A 25,002-nucleotide genomic window follows, 5' to 3' on the forward strand; every position below is an offset into this window, starting at 1 on the left:
TAAGGGTAGGTACATACAGATGTGTAATGTAAGTTATATTAGTAATTTGAGGTGAGGGGTAATGATTGATGTGTAAATGTGTGTGTTTTTGAGTAAAATAACACATAGTGAAAATGCATGAATGTTTAATGTTTTTCGATTAAAACATCACACATAACATCAGGGTAGGTATACATGTTACACATTTTGGACAAACTAATTATGGACATAATTTAGTACATATACAGAAACACCAACATAACTTGATTTAAAAGTAACAGCAATATGGGGACACATAGATAGTGATTAAAATGCCACATTAGAACATAACAAATATACATGTAATGTGGTTTAAAATGTAGTTTTATTAGGTCTTTATTAAGGTAGACAATTGAGTTAATAGAAAACAATAAGTGAATAACAAATAGATTAATTAATCAATTGTCAGATTAGTAGTTGAGAGGCAAGATTTGCAGGTCCATATATGTGAAGGGTATGGCAGCGTGCACGGACGTACGCTCACTCTCACGAGCGGTGACATAAGCTTAGTTTTCCATTGAAAACAATAGGGACCCGTCCGTGCAAGCTGGCGTACGCTCAGATCGCCGCAAGAAGGCGGTGGGGAGACGGAGGAAAGACGGCCGTACACGGCGCCGTACGCTCAGTCGTACGCCAGTTGTCGGAGTGTAAGGGCTGGGCCGGCCGCGTACGTTGCCGTACGCTCATTTGTACACCACTCCCCTTCTACGTTATTTCTGCCCGTACGCAAGCGGCTGATTTGTGGGTGGACTTAACCCTAACGGCCGCGTACGGCTAGCGTGCGGTAATTGTGAACGTACGCACGTTTGGCCGCTCCGATCAGAATAAGGCCCTATGTGTCCACTCTTTATTAGCATGCCACCTCTATTAGATAATAATCGTCATATATATACAGCATCACTCTCGGACTCCAACAAAGTTAAATTAGTGACTTTAATAAGTAATTTATTTCTATATACACAAAATGTCCTGGTACTCCCCTTAGGAAAAAAAAACTTCCCTGGTTCCCTGGGCTGGCCATTTATTTACTAATATAAATATATTTTTGTGCCCCCTCATTCTTTTTTTTTACTTTTCAGCCCCCTCCTATTTAATTTGACATTTGTGCTCCCTTTTTTTTGTTACTTTTTTGCTCCAGCCTCCCCCCCTTATATTTAATTGTGCTGTGCGGTCCCCAGACCCTGTTGTAGTTGAGGATGTTTTGTCCGTGGCTCCCCTCCCCTTAAATTTACTTACCTCGAGTCTGGCTGCCTGTGCCTGGTGCTCCAGTGACGAGTCACTCCTCTGCTCCTCCTGCCGCGTGCTCAGCCTGACAGCCTCAGAGCAAAATCACTTCCTGTCGGTCTCATAGCAGCAACAGCAGCCTTGCGATTGGCTGTCTGTTGCTAGGCTACCCGAGACCAGTCCCGGGCCGGAATGGATGCAGACGTGCAGGGCGCTGCGGCGCTGCTGCCGCTGCCGCTGCATACATTACATTTCTGACACATGCCATTGCTGCCTACCAGTGCAGCCACCGCTACCCGCCGCGTACCCCCCGCACGGCGCACATTGAAAAAAAAAAAAAAAGGAATTCCTTATGACACCTATGCTGTAGAAGAAATCGCTGAACATAAATATAAATATCCATGAGGAGGGTGAGACCTTGTATAAGCCCTTGTTCTATTATTGTTGGAACGCTCTTGTATACACATATATTATGTGAAATTGATTTAATTATTATTTTTCACAGTCCAATTTCTTTAATAGAGCACTATGGGGGTTATTCTAGTTTATTCTTTCTGACAAAATCCTTCTTAGATGGACAAAACCATGTGCACTGCGGGTGGGGCAGATGTAACTTGTGCAGAGAGAATTAGATTTGGGTGGGGTTTTTCTTCAAAGTGAGATCTATATTGCAGTGTAAAATAAATCCCGACGCCGGAATCCCGACCTCCGAAATCCGACAAGGGGGGGGACGTGGATCGCCCCCCCTTGCGGGCTCACTGCGCTCGCCACACAACGGGCCCAGTGCCTCGCTACGCTTGGCACGCTAATTTATTCTCCCTCCAGGGGTGTCGTGGACACCCACGGAGGGAGAAAGTGTCGGGATTTCGGCGGTCGGGATTCCGGCGTCGGGATTGTGAACGCCGGGATCCCGACCGCCGGGATTTTAACTGCATCCCTATTTTTGAAGGCTTATAATAAAATTAAATGATTTCCATGTATTGTTTTTTGTGTTCACTGTGTTCTGTTTCTTTGCCACTGGGTCAGAAATTAACAGCAATAGCTAGTAGCGGAACATCAGAGTCGAGGGACTAGGTGCAAAAATATGCTCTGGGCCCCTTTCCTTCTAGGTCCCTTGCTCAGTCCATGTGATTGGCAATAAATCGTGTGGCTGTAAGCAACTAAACATCACAAATGCTGGATCGCTTCCGGGACGGACCCGTGTCAAAATCCCAGATGTGACCCAGCATTTGCGATGTGAAAGGGGTAATAGTGATTGATATACTGTAACAATGTTTGGCTTTTTCACAAACCATCCACAAACCCCTTTCATATATGAGCAAACATGTTCCCCGTTCATATGCAGAGATTCATAGATGCAAATACATTGGTAGTTGTGTATTTGCAGGGCGCCCAATTTACATACGTACGGCAGCGTAGGAAAATCGCATTGCATGCAATTTTGCGGTGCTATGTGGTGCTATGCGATGCGATTTTCCTTAGTTCATTTTTAGTGCACCCCTGTGCGCAGATCGCATCGCATGCCATTTGCGGTGCAATGCGATTTTTATGCACACCCCCACTATCCACGTCACCCTGAAGCGTGGCAAGGGGACGCGGTTACGTGTCCTCCAGACCTTTTCATGCCCCGACTACTGCCCATCTCCCGTATGATCAGCTCCCACTGCGCTGCCACTGATCAGGCTGTTAAGGAAACAGTTGACATCAGCATCCTTTGTCTTCCGGCCACCAGGCACAAAGTCAGGCCCAGGATACTGAAATATATACAGGCCCGGGGGGCATGTGGCACCCTGCCCCCCTGCCCCCCCCGGCTCAGCCCGCCACTGCGTTTGAACATACCCCACCAAAATCTAACTCTCTCTGCACCTGTAACATCTACCCCGCATGCAGTGCACATGTTTTGTCTGTTAAAAAAGAAGTTTGCTTTTGCCCAGGTGTGCTGATTTTGAAATGCTGTTTGACTTGACCTTCCCTATGTTGTTTTGACGTTACCAGCATTGAATATGATGAAACATAGGGTTTTTATTTTCTTATTTACTGTTTCCTAGTATGCATTAATCTCCAGGCAAGCCTTTACCGACACCCATATAAAACAACTGAGCATGCAACACTCTATGGAAAAGTACACACTGTTCATATGATCATAAATAATATGCTAACAGGTTTCTTCACATTGGGAATATTTCTGTCTAGTCACCTCCTTGCCATCATTGTTAGTATCTATAAAAAGTTCTAATGCAGAGTCTGAACAGGTGATTGTTAGTGACCGCTGTGGGTTGGGTTTCCCGTTGAAATCTTTTGCAATAGTTGACATTTACAAATTTAGTGTTAAATGATGCATATCGGTTTGTTTCCAAAGAAAAATGGGCTAAATGTATAATGTAAGAGATGTACATAAATCTAATGGCTTAATCGCAGTAAATATATTTCTTTTTTCTTTTTATTTAAATGTTTATTGAAACACCATTCAATTTAGTATTCAACATTATGTAGCTATAGGCAATTGAAATACAATGTACAATATTCGCTGTATTAGATACAAATCATGTCACATATTATGTCACTAATCTCAGTAAATATATTTCTAATGGACTAATGGTGTGTACACACTTGTACAATGTGCATGAGATTTTGACTCTATAGTCAAAATCTCATCTGGATCTCATGCAGTTTCCTTGCGTTCCCGATGTGCGCTCTCATATCGCAGTCAGAAATTCTTGGCTGCATAGACTATATAGTGCAGATCTGCACTATATAGTCTAAATTGTATGCAGATAGTCTAAATTGTATATATATAGTCTAATGTGTACACTCGTGTACATTTTAGACTATCTGCATACAATATATACAATTTAGACTATCTGCATACAATTTAGACTATCTGCATACAATTTAGACTATCTGCATACAATTTAGACTATATATTGCAGATCTGCACTATATAGTCTAAATTGTATGCAGATAGTCTAAATTGTATATATATATAGTCTAATGTGTACACTCGTGTACATTTTAGACTATCTGCATACAATATATACAATTTAGACTATCTGCATACAATTTAGACTATCTGCATACAATTTAGACTATATATTGCAGATCTGCACTATATAGTCTAAATTGTATGCAGATAGTCTAAATTGTATATATATAGTCTAATGTGTACACTCGTGTACATTTTAGACTATCTGCATACAATATATACAATTTAGACTATCTGCATACAATTTAGACTATCTGCATACAATTTAGACTATATATTGCAGATCTGCACTATATAGTCTATGCAGCCAAGACTTTCTGGCTGCGATACGGGAGCGCACATCGGGATCGCAAGGGTTAAAACCCATACAATCTGCATGGGATCCAGATGAGATTTTGACTATATAGTGAAAATCTCATGCACATTGTGCAAGTGTGTACACACCATAGATTGTAATATAGTCTAAATTGTACAAGTGTGTACACACCTTAAGGCGTGTTCCAAGCATGTTCCAAGCCATGTCCTATATTTATTTTTAGAAAATATATACAGTAGCTTCTAATATTAAACAAAATGCTGTTTACTGTATATGGGGGCCTAATTCAGCATGGTTCGCTAGCTAGAGAAAAAGCAGTTCCTGCTAAATTTCACAGATCCAACCGCAAAAACCTGGTCCAGGTACCAAAATGTTGACAAGGCTGCATTTATAGGAACCGCACCAGCAGCCGGGGTAGTACCGACGGATGGGAGATTAATTACCCTGCAAAGTGTTTCGCATGTTTGGATCTTGGGCTGAATCTACAGCTACAGACTACGGATAACTATTGAGAGCTCTCCTTGCATTACTGATGGCTTGATACTAACAACTGGCTTGTGACCAGGGCCAGCATCAGAAATCTTGGGCCCTCATACACTGATATCTCTGGGTGCCCCCCTCTCCATCAAGCACCATAGTGGTGCGAAGCAGGGAGGGAGTAGTAGTGCAGAGTAGGGAGGGAGGTTGGGAGTAGTGGAGCAGGGAAGGATAGTGGGAGTAGTGGTGTGGGGCATTGAGGGAGTTGTGGTGTCCACCTGTATAGCCATATACAAAATTCCCTCAGTAGTGCCATATACAGAATACCCCTTATAGTGCCTTATGCAAATTGCCCCTGTAGTGCCTAATACAAAATGCCCCCCCCCCCCCCGATAATGTCTAATGCCTCCATGAATACTCACTGCTGCAACCGCTTCTGCAGCTCCTGCTGCCTCCGCTGGCTCCTTCCCTCTGTGAGGAGAGCGCACACCTCACACTTCTCCTACTCCTTATTAACCACAAGCCGGGCCTGTGTGCAGCGAGATCTCATTGGTTGGCACATTTGGAATTTATGCGGGGGAGCCGCTAAACCCCTCACCAAGCCAACAGAGGCAGGGAGCGGTCTGCACCCCCCTCCCCACACTGCACCCCCTACCAATGCCTTTAGGAGTCACCGGTGGCTACTACAGACGCCTGAGCTGCGATGTCGGGTGGGTGGACGTCTGAGCTATTTGGCTTTGTGCACCTGGGTGGCAGCGAAATTGACATCTGAGTCAGGGCCGTCTTAACATTAGGAAGGGCCCCTGGGCAACCTAGTTCACTGCCCCCCCCCCCCCAAATTAGTTTGCCCAGGAGCCCACAGTCACCTCCCCAACCCTCACCTCTCTGGCTCCGTGCGGCAGCCAGTCAGCTTCCGGCGGCCGGGGATCCGATCATCTTCGCTGGGGGACCCGGGCAGCGGGATCAGGGCAGCGGCGGTAGCTAGGAGCCTGCCCTGAAGTGGCAAAGCGCTATTAACTGGCGGGGCGGGAAGCGCTGTTGCATTTGAAAAGACTGGCCAGACGCTGATTGGCTGAATTCAGCCAATCAGCGTTCGGCCAGTCTTTTCAAATGCAGCAGCGCTTCCCGCCCCACCGGCAAATAGCGCTAATGGGAAAGATGGTGGCCAGGTGGCGGGGATCCGACCATCCTCGCTGGGGAAGGGGATCAGGGCGGCGGTGGCGGTAGCTAGGAGCCCGAAGCGGCGAAGCACTATTTGTCGGCGGGGGCGGGAAGCGCTGTTGAATTTGAAAAGACTGGCCGGATGCTGATTGGCTGAATTCAGCCAATCAGCATTCAGCCAGTCATTTTAAATGCAGTAGCACTTCTCGCCCCCCCTGCCGGCAAATAGCGCTTCGCCGCTTCGGGCTCCTAGCTACCGCCACCGATGCCCTGATCCCCCTGTCGGACCCCCGAAATTAAATTCACTGCTAGCTAGGAGGTGAAGCGCTATTTGCCGGCGGGGTGGGAAGCGCTGTTGCCTTTTCAAAGACTGGCCGGATGCTGATTTTCTGAATTCAGCCAATCAGCGTCCGGCCAGTCTATTCAAATGCAACAGCGCTTCCCGCCCGCCGGCAAATAGAGCTTCGCCGAATCAGGCTTCTAGCTACCGCCACCGCCCTGATCCCCCTGCCCGGATCCCCCAGCGAGGGTGAGCGGATTCCCGGACCCCGGCCACCATCTTTCCCATTGGGCTGGGCCGGGGGCCCTTAGGTCCTAGGGCCCCCGGGCAACTGCCCATCGTGCCCAATGGGAAAGACGGCACTGATCTGAGTGTCAGTAGAGCTGGCGTCTAAGTGACAGGTCAGGCAGCTGAGCAGGGGGAGCTGTCTTTGGGTCCCTCAGATTGTCCCTTGAACCAGGGGGTCCCTTGAACCAGGGACCCCTCCCCCTCTGCTGCCGGGCCTGCTTGTGACTAATGATAGCAATGTGTTTAGGAAGCCTGCTAAATTTCTCGGAGGACTATGTCATATGACAGATGTATCAAGCTTCAAAAAGTGATAAAATGGAGAGTAATGAACAGCCAGCCAATCTGCTCCAACCTGTCATTTTTCAAACCCAGCCTGGAACATGATAGGTAGGAGCTGATTGGCTGGCTGTTCATCACTCTCCATTTTATCACTTTTTGAAGCTTGATACATCTGGCCCTTAAGCCTGCAGCCTGCTTATAACAGCATATTGCTACTAATTAAGCTAAGCCTCAATGACTGTTCATTGACTCTATCTAATAACAACTAATACAGCTATACCCAATAAGAAGTTCATAAATGTTATCCTAGTAATGCTGAGCTTTTTTCAGGTATTGCTAATTGAATAATACCCATAATGGGGTTTTTATTGTATTATCAAATACCTGCCTGTTATTTCTTTATTTACAGTTTCCTATATAGCGCAGCAGATTCTGTTGCGCTTTACAATTGTAGACAGTGATAAAACAAAGTGGGTAACAACAGACATACTTGGAGGTAGGAGAGTCCTGCTGCAAGCTTACAATCTATAGGGACATAGGAGGGAAACACAAGGACAGGCACCAGTAATAGCATAGCTTGTAGGTCCAGAAGGGAAGCTATATAATTCAGAGGGTTATGTGTATGGAACGTAAATATGATAGGCTTGCCTGAAGAGGTCAGTTTTCAGGGAACACTTGAACGTTTGGAGGCTAGTGCAGAGTCTTATTGTGCATGGAAGGGAATTCCATAGGGCGGGAGCAGCCTGATGAAAGTCCTGTAATAGCAAATGGGAGCTAGTGATCCGTGCAGAGGAGAGAAGCAGATCTTGTGAAGAGCGGAGTGATCGAGATTAGAGATGAGCGCCAGGGCCGAAGATTTGGATTTGTTGCCAGGATTTGGATTTGGCTTTGTCGAGCGGGGGGGATTCAGTATTAAATCCCGGCGGTCGGGATCCCGGCGTTCAGAATCCCGACGCCGGAATCCCGATAGCCGAAATGCCGACAAGGGGAGGACATGGATCGCCCCCCCTTGCGGGCTCGCTGCGCTCGCCACGCAGCGGGCCCGGTGCCTCGCTACGCTCGGCACGCTATTTTATTCTCCCTCCAGGGGTGTCGTGGACACCCCAGGAGGGAGAAAGTGTCGGCATTTCGGCGGTCGGGATTCCGGCGTCGGGATTCTGAACGCCGGGATCCCGACCGCCGGGATCTTAACTGCATCCCGAGCGGCGGTGCAAAGCTTTGGATTTTTTGAAAAATGGTCAAAAATGCCCAAATCACGTAAGTTTTTTTGTCCCTAGAGTAATATTAACCTCAATAACATTAATTTCCAACCCTTTCCAGACAATTTTGACCACTTTACACCTCACAATATTGTTTTTAGGGCAAAAGGTTGCACCGAGGTAGCTGGATAACTATGCTAAGCCACACAAGTGTGCGGCACAAACGTGTGGCTCATCTCGGAGTGGCACTGCAGCAGCAGACAGGATGGCAGTTTGAAAAAGTAGGCCTCAAAAAGCACATAATGGCAAAAAAGAGGTGCAAGATGGAATTGTCTCTGGGCCCACCCACGCACCCTTAGCTTGTAAAAAAATGACATACACTTTGCACACTTGAACACAAACCAGCGACGGTGTTAGTATTAGGAGTAGTACCATATGCGTCACCATGAATGATGGCAGCAGCTTGTGCGGGAGTATTTGGTCCAAGCTGTTTGTTCTCCATTTTTAAATTAAATTTAAATAAGAGCAAAATATTTTTTTTCTTGTTTTCGAGGACAGAGCTTGTATAATGCTGCGTGAAGGCTGAACAATCACACACCCACCTTCTGATAGTATTTTCTATGGGCAGTATTCAATGAGGATAATTTGCCCTGTTTCATGGCAAATTTGTGCTATTTTTGCGTTGGAAGGTGATTTTTTGGGTCAGAAAGTGAATCACCCTATTCAATGTGCACTTTTCACCGTCTTTCTAAGTGATTTTCGCTGTGTGTCGCCGTGTAGCAAATCGCCATCTTTTCATGGTGAAGTGGAAAGGGAACTTTTAAAATAAAGTTGTTGTTGTTTTACATTTGGTGTCAAAAAATCAGGAATTTTATTCTGTGAAGGGGCATGCTATTTTTATTCATGTGCTTATAGCACATGAATATATATTTAATTAAAAAAAATATATATAATTTTTTTTACACATAGCAGCCAGCAGGGGGCCGAGAGCCGCTCATTAGATATTCATATATTCACTGCTCCCGAACATTACATATGCACGATCAGGTGCAGTGAATAACCGGTCCCCTGCTGGCTCTCCCGGGGGGCAGCTTGTGCTGCCTGGCTCCCGGGGAGCCTACCTCCCCCCTCCCCACATACGTTCTGGGGCAGGCAGGGAGACTTCAATCTCCCTGCCTGCCGCCGTCCTCAGGCTCCCTCAGGCAGCGAGCCCCTGCCTCATTGAATACTGTGTCAGCGAGGGCTCCAGCCCTCCGGAACACAGCGACTGTGCAGCGAATCCTAAACAGGATTCGCTGCACATCGCGATTAGGGACATTGAATACTGCCCTATGGGTGCACTACACACAAAGAATGAATAATTAAAGATGAGAAAAATTGATTAGGATTTTTTAAATTTAATTTGTTTTTAATGCGCAGCTTGTACACCGCTGCTTGGAGGCCGAACAATCACACACCCACCTTCTGACAGTATATACTATGGGTGCACTACACACAAAGAATGAAGAAAGACACATTTTTTAATTGTATTTGTTTTTAATGCGCAACTTGTACAACGCTGCTTGGAGGCAGAACAATCACACACCCACCTTCTGACAGTATATAGTATGGGTTCATTACACACAAAGAATGAAGAAAGATAAGAAAAATGTATTACGATTTTTTTAAATTGTTTTTAATGCGCAGCATGGACAACGCTGCTTGGAGGCTGAACAATCACACACCCACCTTCTGACAGTATATACTATGAGTGAACTACACACAAAGAATGAAGAAAGAGCAGAAAAATTTATTAGGATTTTTAAAATGTAATTGTTTTTTAATGCGCAACTTGTATAACGCTGCTTGGAGGCAGAACAATCACACACCCACCTTCTGACAGTGTATACCAGGGCTGGGCAACACCGGCCCTCCAGATGTTAGTGAACTACACATCCCAGGATGCTTTGCATTAGTTTTGCTATGTGGCCATGTTGAAACTGATGCAAGGCATGCTGGGACGTGTAGATCATCAACATCTGGAGGGCCGGTGTTGCCCAGCCCTGGTGTATACTATGGGTGCTGCACTACACACAAAGAATGAAGAAAGACAAGAAAAATTGATTAATTTAATTTGTTTTTAATGTGCAGCTAACAACAGCTTTGTGAAGGCCGAACAAACGCACCTTCTGACAGTATACTATGGGTGCAGTAGACACAAAACATGAATAAAGACGAGAAAAAAATATTTGTATTCTTTTACTTTTAATTATTTTTAATGCACAGCTTGTATAATGCTGCCTGGACACAGAACAATCACACATGGAACTTTTGGTGTATTATTGGGGTGCAGTTATATACAGCAAAAAAAATAAAGAACAGCAATATGTATTTTTATTATATTGTATTTTTGGGTACCTATAGGTTAGTTGGCGCCCACTAGTAAGTAAGTAAGTAGGCTCGACTTCCGGTTCCGGCAGAGGGATGTGAAGAAGCTCTCTCCTGAGCTCCGCTGCCGATCCGGCCCTAAAACATCTTTAACGGCTGTTCCAGCCTCCAGATACACACCAAATCCCCCTCCGAAGTCTCCTCACACGTCAGACAAGCGGCATATGGACAGAAACCCAGCGGAGATGCCCGGCTCCCGTCCACGCGCCCAGAAGGGGAAAGACGCGGCGCCCGCCACATCCAAGATGGCGCCGACTCCCGAACCCTCGCGCCCGTCACGGCAAGCAACGCCGCTTCCACAGCGGGTAAGAGACTTATCAGACTCCCCTGAAAAGGGCTCCCTCCCCGCTCCCCCACTGCCTCTAGACACCTCCATCCCTGATCTCTCCGCCCCGGTCACCTACGGTGACATGGTAGGGGCTATAAGGGCGGCAATAGCTCCTCTGTTTCAGGAGCAGACGGACAACATAAATAAGCAGTTAGCCCAGCTCCAAAAACGTGTCATGGACACGGAATGTAGAATGGGGGAGTGCTTTCAGGACATGGCGGAGATCAAACCCCTGGTTACCCAGCACTCTAAGGATCTGCTCTCCCTGCATAACAAGCTCCAGGATCTCGAGAACAGATCGAGGAGAAATAACTTGAGGCTGGTGGGAGTACCCGAATCTGTAAAGGGCCCTGATCTGTTTAATTTCATTAGAAACACGCTTCCTGAGATGCTGGGGATTAAGGATCGCTGCACAGATCTAGTAATAGAAAGGGCACACAGGCTAGGGCCCCAGCGTCCATCCAGTGATAATAGACCCAGAACGGTGATCTTTAAATCCCTCAATTACTTGCATAAGGAACTTTTTTGGGCAGCATCCCGTAAACACCGCAACCTTGAATGGGAAGGAAGCACTATCTTGATATTTCAAGATTACTCTGCCGAGCTGACAAAGCAGAGGAAGGAATTCTCCCCGATTTGTTCCAAACTCATACAGATGGAGCGCAAATTTGCCCTCCTCTATCCGGCGAAACTGCGAATATATGAAGGATCCTCTTTTAAGGACTTTATGACCCCCGCAGACGCAGGAGCCTACATGGAGGAAGTGTCATACCAATCCCCCATGCACCGCAGAGAATCTGAAGGTGATTAAAAACCTTAGCAGCCCTACTCTCCAAACCACCTCAACCAAAAACCTTCAATCCCCTCACCCATCATCCTCCCATTTTTCTACATCAGTGCCACTGACTTAGAAGACGACGTCTGATGATAGATACATGTAAAATTTAACACGAAGCTACAAAAGATACATGCGAATGCCTCAAACCTAGTCCAATCCGATCCTGGCAACATCCAGCCTGAATTGTTACTCTGGCTCCAGGAAAAAACTACTTGGGAGGCGCTGTCTTTCTCATGTCCCCCCCCCCCCCTCCCTTCCGGTAAGGACTCAAAGATCAATCACCTCTGCAGACCCCCTCTATTCTATTCTACCACCCCAACAACCAGGAAGAATCGCAAGCATCACTACTCCCCCCCCTCCCCCCCCCCCCCAGACTCACTCCTTATACAAATGCAAAGGAACTTTACCTCATGCCTACCCAGAGATGGGGAAGGTTTTACCCCACTCCCACTTACCCCCTCCCCCTGGACTGCTACATGGAAAGTGACAGTGTCCCCATACACCTCAAAGAGGTGGACAGGAGAAAGGATACCTTGCTTCATAAAACGGACATGGCCTTCACATCCACGCCCATTGAAGAACTCATACTAAGTAACACGGTGACCCAAGGCCGACCTCAGACTGTGAAATCCTCAGGAAACTGAACTAACATGACCCAGAAGGGTTTCTCCCCCCCCCCCCCCCCAATTGACTCTGACGTTACTTTTGGTGAATTCATTCATAGTTGTTTAAGATGGGCCGTACTCGGCTCAGGAGCTAACCTGTGACCGTTATGAGAAAATCAGGAAGATTTCCTCCCACAGGCTCCGGAAGCTACCAAGTATGGTTTGTCGATTGTTTTGTATTGTTTTGTCTTTGTTTCTATTTTGTTATGTTATTGTTCCCCATGTTTATCCCACATACCCCCCTTGCCCCCCATTCTGTGCAGGGAATCTACACCATGTCAAATGTAATTGTGATATGTGCATATCGTAGTCCCCCCCTCCATGAGGCAATATGGCTTTACATGTAGGAAGCTGGAATGTCGGAGGGATTAACTCTCCGATAAAAAGAAAGAAAATATTGATATATCTCAACAAACTAAGGTTAGACCTTGTATTTCTTCAGGAATCCCATCTAATGCCGAAAGAATTAGTAAAACTCAACATGCTCAAGTGGAAGCTTTTAGCCTCAGCCCATTATAGCTCCAAAGCTAGAGGAGTACTAATACTGGCTAAAAATCATTTAGACATATCAATATCCAAAGTTATTGAAGACCCAGAGGGCAGATACGTGCTGTGTTGCATGAAATACGATCAACAAGAGTTTGTCTGTCTAAATGTATACGCCCCTAACCAGTACTCCGCCCCATTCATGAAATCCATCATAGCAATACTGTCCCCCTACTTACACTTGCCCATCCTCACTTGTGGGGACTTTAATTTGATTACGGTAGCCTCCTTAGACAAACAGAACACTTCCACAAAAACCCGCACATCCCCTAAATTAGGCATCCCAGAATTGTGTTCCCGTCTCCAACTTTTAGATGTATGGAGAACCCTACATCCCACAGAACGCGAGTTTACTTGCCTCTCGGCTTCAACGGGTCTAATGTCACGCATTGACTATACCCTGGTCTCCCATTTCCTCCTCCCAAGAATAGAAGCTAGCGAGATAGCACCAATTGTCCTCTCAGACCACGCAGTGGTACATTTTAAACTCCACTTTTCCCACCAACAGCCTATCTCAAAAATATGGCGATGCCCATCTAATTTAACGTCCTCCCCCAAACTTAGAGAGATAGTGAATCAAACGTGGGACAATTATACCATAGACAACGAAAAGTTCAGAACTGAAAACCCCCCTCTATTTTGGCAGGCCTCAAAAGCTACACTTAGAGGCGAAATAACAGCTCAGACGATCAACTTTAAAAGGAAACTAAAAACAGATTATATTAAGGCCCAAACGACCCTAACAGATGCCTTTGACAAGTACAGGTCCAACCCCTCCACTGAACATAAAAATTCATATCTAGAGGCAAAGGCGCTCTACGAGAGCATCATCGAGAAATCTGAATCACTTTATTCCTTCTCAAAATCATCCCGATTCCACAAATTCGGCAATAAATCAAGCAAATTGTTATCTTCCCTACTACAGGGTCAAAGGACCCCAGCTACCATCCGCCCACTGAGGACCCCACAGGGCTCTCTGACCTCCTCCACCGAACACACGGCCCAAGTACTTCGAGACTTTTACGCGACCCTCTACTCACATCCTCAATCAGACTCACAAAGGGCCTCAAAATTCTGGGACTCACTCCCCATACCAGAGATGTCCCCTCTGAACGCAACAAATCTAGCCAGAGACATCACCCAGGAGGAGGTGGCTAGAGCAATCGCGGGCTTGAAATCCGGCAAGGCCCCAGGGCCTGACGGGCTCACCCCCGACTATTACAAACTATTGGCACCCAAGATATCCCCTATACTCACAGATGTTTTTAATCACATAATATCTAACAAATCGATCCCCCTTTATTTTAATACCGCCAACATAAGAGTCCTCCCGAAACAAGGCCGAGACCTTACACTTCCTAGCTCCTACAGGCCAATCTCACTATTAAATATAGATTACAAACTCTTAACAAAGATCATGGCAGAAAGACTTAAACTGATTCTACCGTCCCTTATACACATGGACCAGACAGGTTTTGTCAAAGGCCGCAATTCAGCCATAAATATAAGACGGGTGCTGTCCGCAGTGACCATGTCCCAGTGCGCCATGTCGGACGCGCCAAAAGCCATCCTCTCCTTAGATGCAGAGAAGGCGTTCGACATGGTGCACTGGGACCATCTACAATATGTCCTGAAACGTTTTGCCTTCCCAACTAGATTTATAGACTTTGTATCAACAATATACAGTAACTCCACTTCACACATAATAACCAATGGCTTGCTATCCCCTCCTTTCCCTATCCTCAGAGGCACGAGACAGGGCTGCCCTCTGTCCCCCCTCCTCTTCGTCCTAGCCCTGGAACCCCTGGCCATCACCCTTCGCAGCTCCCCGCTCTTTCAGGGGATAACGATTCGCCACATTGACCTTAGGGTGTCGTTATTTGCCGACGACATGTTAATATTTCTCTCTCACCCGCAACATGCTATCCCAGTAGTCTTCCAGATTCTGAAGGACTTTGGGAGCTTCTCGGGTTATAAGGTCAATGTGGACAAATCAGAACTATTGATGATAAAAGGTCCCCCACCTGTATTTCCTGAGAATGAGGAACTTCACTCCATTAAACAAAAAACGGACCAAATTAAGTACTTGGGAGTTCAAATACCCAAAAATCTCTCAAAACTAGAACAATGTAACTACCCACCCATCATACACAAAATCACAAAAACTATGCAAGACTGGAAAGATCTGCCACTTTCTATGATGGGGAGAGTCGAGGTAGTAAAGACAGTTCTGCTGCCACGTCTTCTATACCCCCTGCAGATGCTTCCGATGAAACCTAAATCCACGGATATAGCCGCACTGACCCAAGCCTCCTCAAAATTTATATGGCAGGGGAAAAAACCCAGAATATCCCAACCAAAGTTAAAGCTACTTAGGACAGACGGAGGATTGGGCCTCACGGATGTACAGAATTACTCAGGCGCCTTACTTTCCCGATATGCTTTGGGATGGCTAGCAAAAACTGACGCCTTTTCTATATATGACCTAGATTGCGCACTATTTTTCCCCTTCTCCCCAGGTGCTCTTCTACACTCCGTCCCAAAACTCATCCCCAAACATATACTAAACAACCCCCTATTTAAGGATATTTATAAGTCGTGGCGGCAAATATGTACTAAAGTAGGACTCAACCCTAACCAGTCTGAGTGGATCCCAATCTGGGGTAACCCCATGTTCCCACCGGCCATCAATAGCCCAATCTTTAATCGCATGAAAAACAAGGGTCTCCAGACTATCTCCCAAGTGTTCGACCCAGGTGGGAAACTTCTCCCTTTCCCCTCTATAAGAGAAGAGTTTGGCCTACCCCAAAACAGTTTATTCGCGATCATGCAGCTCCATCATTATGTGTTATCTATCGCCCCAAGATCCCTGGTCAATACCCCTCACACCATACTACACAGGTGGCTAGAAAAAGTTCATAATGGCTCCTTCAAAGCCAAGTTGATATATACAGAACTACAGCAACTTAACTCCACCAATTCCCGAAATAAAACCACCACGGCCTGGCAGCGAGACATTCCTTTATTGACATCTCAAGACATCTTTAAATATTTAGAAACTTCCTTAAAAATATTGCAATCATCCACACTCCAAGAAGTACATTTTAAACTAGTTCATAGGGCATTTATATCACAAAAGCAGCGCAGCTACTTCGACACAGATGAAACAGGCTGTTGCCCCAAGTGTGGCTTCCACTCTGCATCCCTCGAGCATAACTTCTGGTCCTGTGGATGTATTAAAAAATTTTGGCACAAAATTATTAACTATGTCAACAAAGCATTTCACTTAAAAGTAAAAATAGACCCAGTGCCATTATTATTTCTAAACTTCGATAGCTGGGACCTACAAGGACCAAACAGGAGTCTCATCCCTTTCCTCTCCATCTTATTTACTGCCGCAAAAAAGGTAATACTAACCTCTTGGATAGATAAACACGTCCCCACCCTGACAGATCTGGAGGGCCTAATACTGAAATACATGGCATATGATAGGTACAACTCCCACTATCACACCGGCTCACCCACTGCAGGATATCTTAAGAAATGGGGCCCTTTCATCCACCTTAGATCGGACGGGTCCCAATCCCAGATCTGTGAGGCCCTGGAACTGGTAATATAATATATTAAGAATTGAACTCCACCTCCGGTGAGGAAACAGGAGAGGTTGGAAATAGCTTTTATATGTAATAGCTTTTATTTTATTCCTTTTGTTACATATACCTGTATTATTTGAATTTGTCTGTACTGACTAAATGAGATGTCAACAGGTGATGCCTTAGCCCTGCCTACTAACCTGAAAAGACGCAATATAGAAAATGGCCCTAGCATGATCACCCCAGAAGAAATGGGGAAAAAGAAAACCATTGAGATATAAATTGAAATGTTATAAGCTACTCTGCTCTGAAATATGTTATTGCACTTACCTCACAATCACTAGACCCCCCCCCCTCAGATTATCCTGCAACGATATGGTGGATAACCCTGCATAGATAGTTCCTCCCCCCCCCCACCCCTCCCCCCCCCCCCCTCTCTCTTGTTCTCATACTCCCCTCCTCCCCCCACCCTCTCCCCATCTACCCAGGCCAACTACCCCTTCCCCCCCCCCCCTCTCTACCCACCCCCCAGTACAACAGGAAGAAACAACCTAACCCGTGGAACCACAAGAAAGTTGGTCCCCCCCTCAAAAATCGGTATACTTCCTTCCTCTCACCCCTCCATCCCTCCCCCCCCCCACTCTTTTCCCCCCCTTCAACACCCCAGTTGAGATCCCCTCCACTTCTCCCCATTTCTCCCCACCCCATACCCTCCCCCAGTTATATACAACTCTCGCAGTGATACAGAGTGCTACTACACCCCCTTATGCCATACTAAAGGGGAGACCCGAACGGAGTACAAAGAGAAAGGGTCAAGAGACCAAAAGGCTAGACTCCGACTAACCTAAATTTACCATTTCACAAAAACTCCCAGCCTCAAGACTGGGAATCCGGTAGTCACAGCCTACAAACAAATCCTAGAACCCATTAGGGTTTATAATGCTTACCTCATGTGCCTGTTCGGCGATCCCGAGGATATTGTTATATTGATGCCTTGATTACACCTGTATCAAAAATTGAGATGTAAACGTGTTAACTTTGTACTTTGAAAAACCAATAAATACGTATTTAAAAAAAAAAAAAAGTAAGTAGGCTCATACCCCCACTATCCATGTCGGCATGGAAATGATTTTATATAGTGTGGCAGCGAGCCACTGAGTGCGAAGCGTGGCGACCGTAGCGAGCCCCATGAGGGGCCGCGTAAAACTAAGCAAATAGCTTAGCACCCAACTGACGGACCATGGATAACACTGCATGGACCTTGGAGGCAGAACAATCACACACTGAACTTGTTTTGCTTCTGCGGCAAGCGGCGGGGTAAAGAAGGTGGTTTAACTTTACTCGGGCGGGGGGACGCATATTTATTAGTTACGCTAGTGGGTGGCGAGAAGACATCCAGGATGAGATGGCAGAGAGGCATTCAGAGATTCGGCCCAAGACCACTGGTGACAACTCTGTTGTTGATAGATTTGAGTATCGTCCTCATACAAGTGATACTGAAATCCCAAAAAGCTGATGAATTTGCCAAGAAATTAGGTATAGATTGAGAAAAGTAGAGGACCTAAAATTGAGCCTTGCGGAACTCCAACTGACCGAGGTAGTAAAGAGGAGGTAGAGTCAGAGAAGAGAACATTGAAAGAGCGATCCGATAGGTAAGATGAGAACCAGGAAAGGGCTGTATCATTAAGACCTAGGGATTGCAGGGTTTGTATGTGAAGAGTGTTACCAACAGTGTCAACCTCAGCCTTCAGACTTGGCAGATACCAGATCATTCACCACTTTAGTCACTGCTGTCTCAGTGGAGTTTTGGGAAAGAAATAGGGTGTGAGAGTTAAGAAAGTGTGTGAGGTGAGAGTAGACAAGTCTCTCAAGTAGCTTGGAGATGCATGGGAGCTGAGAGATAGGACGGTAGTTAGAAAGAGAGTTAGGGTCAGTATTGTGTCCCTCTGGCGAGAGCTGGCGGAGAGGGACTCCATTAAATTGGGACATGTGTGCGTCTCACACGCACGTGTGTCCCAGTCTCTCGGCAGCGGGTCCATGCCCCTTTCTGCTTCAGGGAGACAGGCAGGGTTAGGGAGGGAGGTCGGTGCGGTGGTGGGTACCGGCTCTGTCGGTGGTGGAGGTGCGGGACTGGGAGCTCCATCTCCACAGGGTGCGTGAGTGTCTCATGCGCGTGCGCCCCCTGGCATACAATTTTGACTATATAGTGCAAATCTGCACTATATAGTCAAGGCAGCCAAGACTTTCTGCTGTGCGATACGGGAGTTAAAACCCTTGCGATCTGCATGCGATACCGATGCAATTCTGACTATATAGTCAGAATAGCATGGTGATTGTACCTGTGTGTACACACCATTAGCGTGCCGCTATAATACTAGGGGAGACCGACAAGATGTATTAACAGCTCCCTGTGCCTCCCATCAGAGGTGGCAGAGGCTAAAGGCCCCCATACACTATGCGATTTGGGCATGATTTCACCTGATTCGGAAAACCGAACATGTAGACATCCCGTCCGACCCGATGCGCGGTCCCGTGCACATCGGATTAGAGTCTTATGTGCAGCTCGGAGCCTTGCAGGGAATGGCAGCGGGCAGGGGATGCCGGCTTTGAGAGCAGGGTACAGAGAGCAGGGGGGGGGCAGCGCAGGGACCCTGGCAGACAGTGGGTTAACTATTAATTCGGCGCCCCCCTGCTAAAAAATGTTTCCCATAGGGTAAGCAAACCTGTCCCCCACCCGCTGCCGTTACCTCCGAGACCTGCCACATCCATCTGCTCCGGGTCCTGGCTACTGCTGCTAATGAGAAGTGACACTCAGAAAGTGGCTGCCCCCATACAGCAGACTGTTTTTAAAGTTGCTAGAGGAGGCCGCTGGTCCCCGCGGCGCGTTCACCCGCCCACTGCATACCTGGGCTGGTAACCCTGCTTTCAACAACAACCTACACCCCCGCCCTGCCAGTCTCACAGCTCACTCCGCCTGCAGCTCCCCTTGGACTCACATGCAAGTGCCAAATCGTGTTTGACACCCCCCGGGGAGCTGTCAGGATTATTAGGTCCATTTGTCCAAAGGAGAAGTGGGCCTAATGTACTGTATGGGGGCCTTAAGACAGAAAAAGGGTTGAGATTGCATAATGGATAAAAAGGGGCAGACGAGATGGCCTTGTGGTACTTATTGACATTTAAGTGGCTAGCACACTGAATGATATCAGTAAACAGATTTAAAAACCACATGGTAGTAGATGCAGAGATTCTCAGGGGGGTTATTCTGATTTACTCGGAAAGGCACAATCGCTCTCTAATGGACAAAACCATATGCACTGCAGGTGGGGCAGATGTAACGTGCAGAGAGATTTGGGTGAGTTATTTTGTTTATGTATAGTCAGAATATGGGCTGCTTTATTTTTACATTGCAATATAGATATCATTTTTAAGTACACCCCCCCCCACCACCCAAATCTAACTCTCTCTCTCTGCACATGTTACATCCGCCCCACCTGCAGTGCACATAGTTTTGTCCATTAGAGTGTGATTGTGCCTGTCCGAGTGATTCAGAACAAACCGCTCAACCTTTGTTCTTGGATATCTTTTTAGACAAATATTTATTTCCATCTTACTGGAAGTCATTCATGAAAAAGAACCTAAAAAACTCTATATAAACTATGATTGTTCCCCCACCGACATTATAAAAATGTCCAACACTAAAGGACAACAATGGAAGATTACAACATTTGAAGTGACCTTTCCCCGAACACACACATTGAAGGATGAAGGAACCTGCAAAACAAGATCACACACAAAAGATTTTGTTATAAAAATAGTTCTACCCCTAATACTAACTGGAGAAAGACCATTTAAATACCATTTCTTTCAATAACATGCATATATAGGTGTGGCAGGTGCTTTAAACTAGAGATGTGTGGGCTCAGATTGTCCAGAGATGTGCGGGCTCAGATTGTCCAGATATGTGACCACCCGAACAGCGCGGATCCGAGTCCGGATCCGAGTGGTGTTCGGAGCTTCCCACCTGACTCGGATCCAGGCGCACCGGCAACACGTCATCAACCGGCGGTGGATTCTCGCGAGATCCGGATCTTTATATAAGTCCCGGCTCCGGCGCTATTTCACAGTCAGACACCACAGATGTGTCCGTGCTGTCTGCAGAAGCAGTGGAGGCATAAAGCAGGGGATGCAGAGGCATGAGGCAGTGGAGGCATGAAGCAGGGGATGCAGAGGCATGAGGCAGTGGAGGCATGAAGCAGGGGATGCAGAGGCATGAGGCAGTGGAGGCATGAAGCAGGGGATGCAGAGGCATGAGGCAGAGGAGGCATGAAGCAGGGGATGCAGAGGCATGAGGCAGCGAAGGCATGAAGCAGGGGATGCAGAGGCATGAGGCAGTGGAGGCATGAAGCAGGGGATGCAGAGGCATGAGGCAGTGGAGGCATGAAGCAGGGGATGCAGAGTCATGAGGCAGTGGAGGCATGAAGCAGGGGATGCAGAGGCATGAGGCAGTGGAGGCATGAAGCAGGGGATGCAGAGGCATGAGGCAGTGGAGGCATAAAGCAGGGGATGCAGAGGCAGTGGAGGCATAAAGCAGGGGATGCAGAGGCATGAGGCAGTGGAGGCATAAAGCAGGGGATGCAGAGGCATGAGGCAGTGGAGGCATAAAGCAGGGGATGCATGAGGCAGTGGAGGCATAAAGCGGGGGATGCAGAGGCATGAGGCAGTGGAGGCATAAAGCGGGGGATGCAGAGGCATGAGGCAGTGGAGGCATAAAGCAGAGGCATGAGGCAGTGGAGGCATAAAGCGGGGGATGCAGAGGCATGAGGCAGTGGAGGCATAAAGCAGAGGCATGAGGCAGTGGAGGCATAAAGTCGGGGATGCAGAGACATGAGGCAGTGGAGGCATAAAGCGGGGGATGCAGAGGCATGAGGCAGTGGAGGCATAAAGCGGGGGATGCAGAGGCATGAGGCAGTGGAGGCATAAAGCAGAGGCATGAGGCAGTGGAGGCATAAAGCAGAGGCATAAAGCCGGGGAGACAGAGTCATGAGGCAGTGGAGGCATAACGTAGGTGAGGCAGAAGAATGAGGCAATGAAGGCATAAAGCAGGTGAGGCAGAGTCATGAGCATACTTGCCTACCTGACCCTCTCCATGCGGGAGAAAATGCTCTGCTCCTGGACTTCCCTGGTAATGTATGTGTCACGGCCTGGACTTGCTGTGTTCCCAGCACTGACCTGGGTGAACCAGTGGAGGGCGCAGGGAATCGGAAGCTGGGAGGCTTGAGGTATCTGGAGCTCATGCACGGAGGGATGGAGAGTGACCACCTGCCGAGGACACAGAGGATTGGCTGAACCTAAGGCAGAGGCGCGGTGTCTAAGCCGACAGTGGTGTTCACCAGTGACCCCCGCAAGGGGACATGGACTTAGCTGCAACTGCCGATCAGGTCGCAGCCCTCTACCCAGGTTCAAACGTGGTGGTGAACTAGGCGTGTGATATGAGTGATATGAGTAGTTTCTCAAGTGTCAGATAGCAGCTGCTTGTTAGTGGTTATAGCATACCACTTAAATGAGGAAAACAAAACAAAAGCAAGCAAGGAAGCAGCGCTTAGATTTTACACTGAATACAATTGATTGGATGAAAGAATGTAACACATTTATTATAAAACATTAAAAAGAGACAAATTGACATGAATGGCACTTTTAAATTTGTACCCTACACTCCATTTATAAGCTTCAGCTGGCTACAAAAGTCCTTTTATCAAGGCTGTATTATGGGCATTGTTGGTATATGATCTCACCACAGATGAAATGGCTGGGTTTTTCCAGATGGGTCCAAATGTCCTCACTATGTTGCGGGTGTGCACTGGTGGTTGGATGCCGCTGGAGGAATACCAGGACTTTGCAGGAATTTCCCAAAGTTGGAAGTGGTGGCCTTGGATGTGGATGGAGCCAAGGATGAGTTACCGGTTGCCCTTTTATTGGTAGCCTGATTAGGAAGTATATCCTTTGAAAGGGTTGTCGCCAGGAAAGTTGCCAAATTGGAGTGATGAATGGGGGTACTTGGAGGCTCAACACCGACGCGTTTCGCTGACTTGCATCAGCTTGAAACGCGTCAGTGTTGAGCCTCCAAGTACCATATACCAACAATGCCCATAATACAGCCTTGATAAAAGGACTTTTGTAGCCAGCTGAAGCTTATAAATGGAGTGTGGGGTACAGTTTTAAAAGTGCCATTCATGTCAATTTGTCTCTATTTAATGTTTTATAATAAATGTGTTACATTCTTTCATCCAATCCATTGTATTCAGTGTAAAATCTAAGCGCTGCTTCCTTGCTTGCTTTTGTTTTGTTTTCCTCTACCCAGGTTCCTCTGTGACTTTGGCAGGGTTGATACTCTGGAGACTGGTAAAGCAAAGATGCTATGGGGTACTTAAACCATTGATGGTGATCGATGGCACTGAATGCTTGGTAGCAACACAGAGGAAGGTAGGTAGCAAGGTGTACACAGTATAGGGGACTGAGTACCGTGGGATGCGGCCTGGGAGCCGGTCGATGGTATTCGATGGTGTGGCCTGGGAGCCGGAGGAGAGTACTTGTGATGCGGCCTGGGAGCCGGAGGGGACTCGATTGGTAATCACTGTGGATCGCTTGGATCGCTGGGGCGGCCTGGAAGCCGAGAAGTGAAGGGCATGGGGACCCACTGGTATCCGGACGCTGAGCAGGTAACCTGGGCTGCACACAGAGAGCTGGATCACACGGCACATGGAACTCATGGGAGCTTCTGTCAGGAATGGAATAACCAGGAACACTGAGGATTGAAGCAGGTAACAGCGGACTCAGGTAACCGGACCTCTGAAGCAAGTGGAGAATCTTGAAGGGAGCTTGACGCTGGAGAACTTGCAGGGGAACTGACAAGTTGTTCAAGATGGGGAGGAGACTGGGAAGCAGGCTTTTATTCCTCCAGGTGATTAGGGAATCAGCCGCAGGCTTGTGGAATTAGCCGCAGCAGCAGTACACAGACCAGGAAGTAAGTTGGAACTTACCTGGATCATGTGACTCGCAATCAGGATAGGGAATACACCTGGAGTCCTAGGTGACACAGGGAATGGCTTGTGAGATGGAGACATCGCGCCACGGGTTGCAGAGTGTACCAACAGCTGATCTGCGAAGCATATTACACCAGCATGCCAGTAAGGGGCGCACGTGTGTGGCATGAGAACTGGGGTTCCTGACAGTATGATTGCCATCACCTGTGGGGAGCTAGGTAAAGGTGTTTCACCCATACCTCCCAACATGACTGTCGCCAGGAGGGAAACAATGCTCTGTTTCTGGACTTCCCTCTTAATGTATGATTGCCAGCACCTGTGTTGAACAGGCTTATGGACTAGAAAGGTGTTTCACCACAGGTGATGGCAATCATACATTAAGAGAATGGCAATCATACATTAAGAGAAAAGTCCAGAAACAAAGCAATGTGTCCCTCCTGGAGAGGGTCATGTTGGGAGGTATGTTTCACCACAGGTGATGGCAATCATACATTACCAGCGAGGACCAGGAACAGAGCATTTTCTACCGCATGGAGAGGGTCAGGTAGGCAAGTATGGGCATGAGGCAGTGGAGGCAGAGGCATGAGGCAGTGGAGGCATAAAGCAGGGGAGGCAGAGGCATGAGGCAGTGGGGGCATAAAGCAGAGGAAGCAGAGGCATAAGGCAGTGAAGGCATAAAGTAGGGGAGGCAGGGGCATGCGGCAGTGGAGGCAGAGGATTTAGGCAGTGGTGGCATAAAGCAGGGGAGGCACGAGGCACTGTACTGTATCAATCCAGAGGTGCCCGCATGTGTGCCATATAATTCCATGGGTGCCCCCATGTGTTCCATATCAGTCCAGGGGTGCCCGCACGTGTGCTGTATCTATCCATGGGTGCCCCCATGTGTCCCGAATGCCCCATCAGCTGGGGTATTTCGCTCCGGTGCCTTCCAGGGAAACCCACTTCAAATACCAAAAAAAATGCAAGCGGCACTCCGAGGCTTGTGAAAATATAACAATGTGATAATTTATTTCAACGTTTTGGGTCTCGTGGCCCGTTGGTCAGGATCCTGCCTTAGAAGCATATGATGAGCTCCACCAGGCAGAGCTCAGCACAAGCCACTCAGCCTCTGATCTCTTGTGCAAAATCTCACTAAAACTAAAAATGCCGTTATCGGGTTTTTACTGCATTTTGGAATGCTCTAAGCATCCCCCACCGGGTTACCGTGACGGGGGGCATCGCCAGATTTTATGGGCTTCTACCGCGACCCACCACCGCCCCCAGGGATGGATTTGTGCCTAGGCCCGTGAGGCACCGGCCTCAGGGCGGCACCAATTAAGGGCGGCAGGCAGGCTGACATT

This window comes from Crinia signifera, chromosome 12 (genome assembly GCF_055691185.1).
Source record: "Crinia signifera chromosome 12, ASM5569118v1, whole genome shotgun sequence".
Lineage (NCBI taxonomy): Eukaryota > Metazoa > Chordata > Amphibia > Anura > Myobatrachidae > Crinia > Crinia signifera.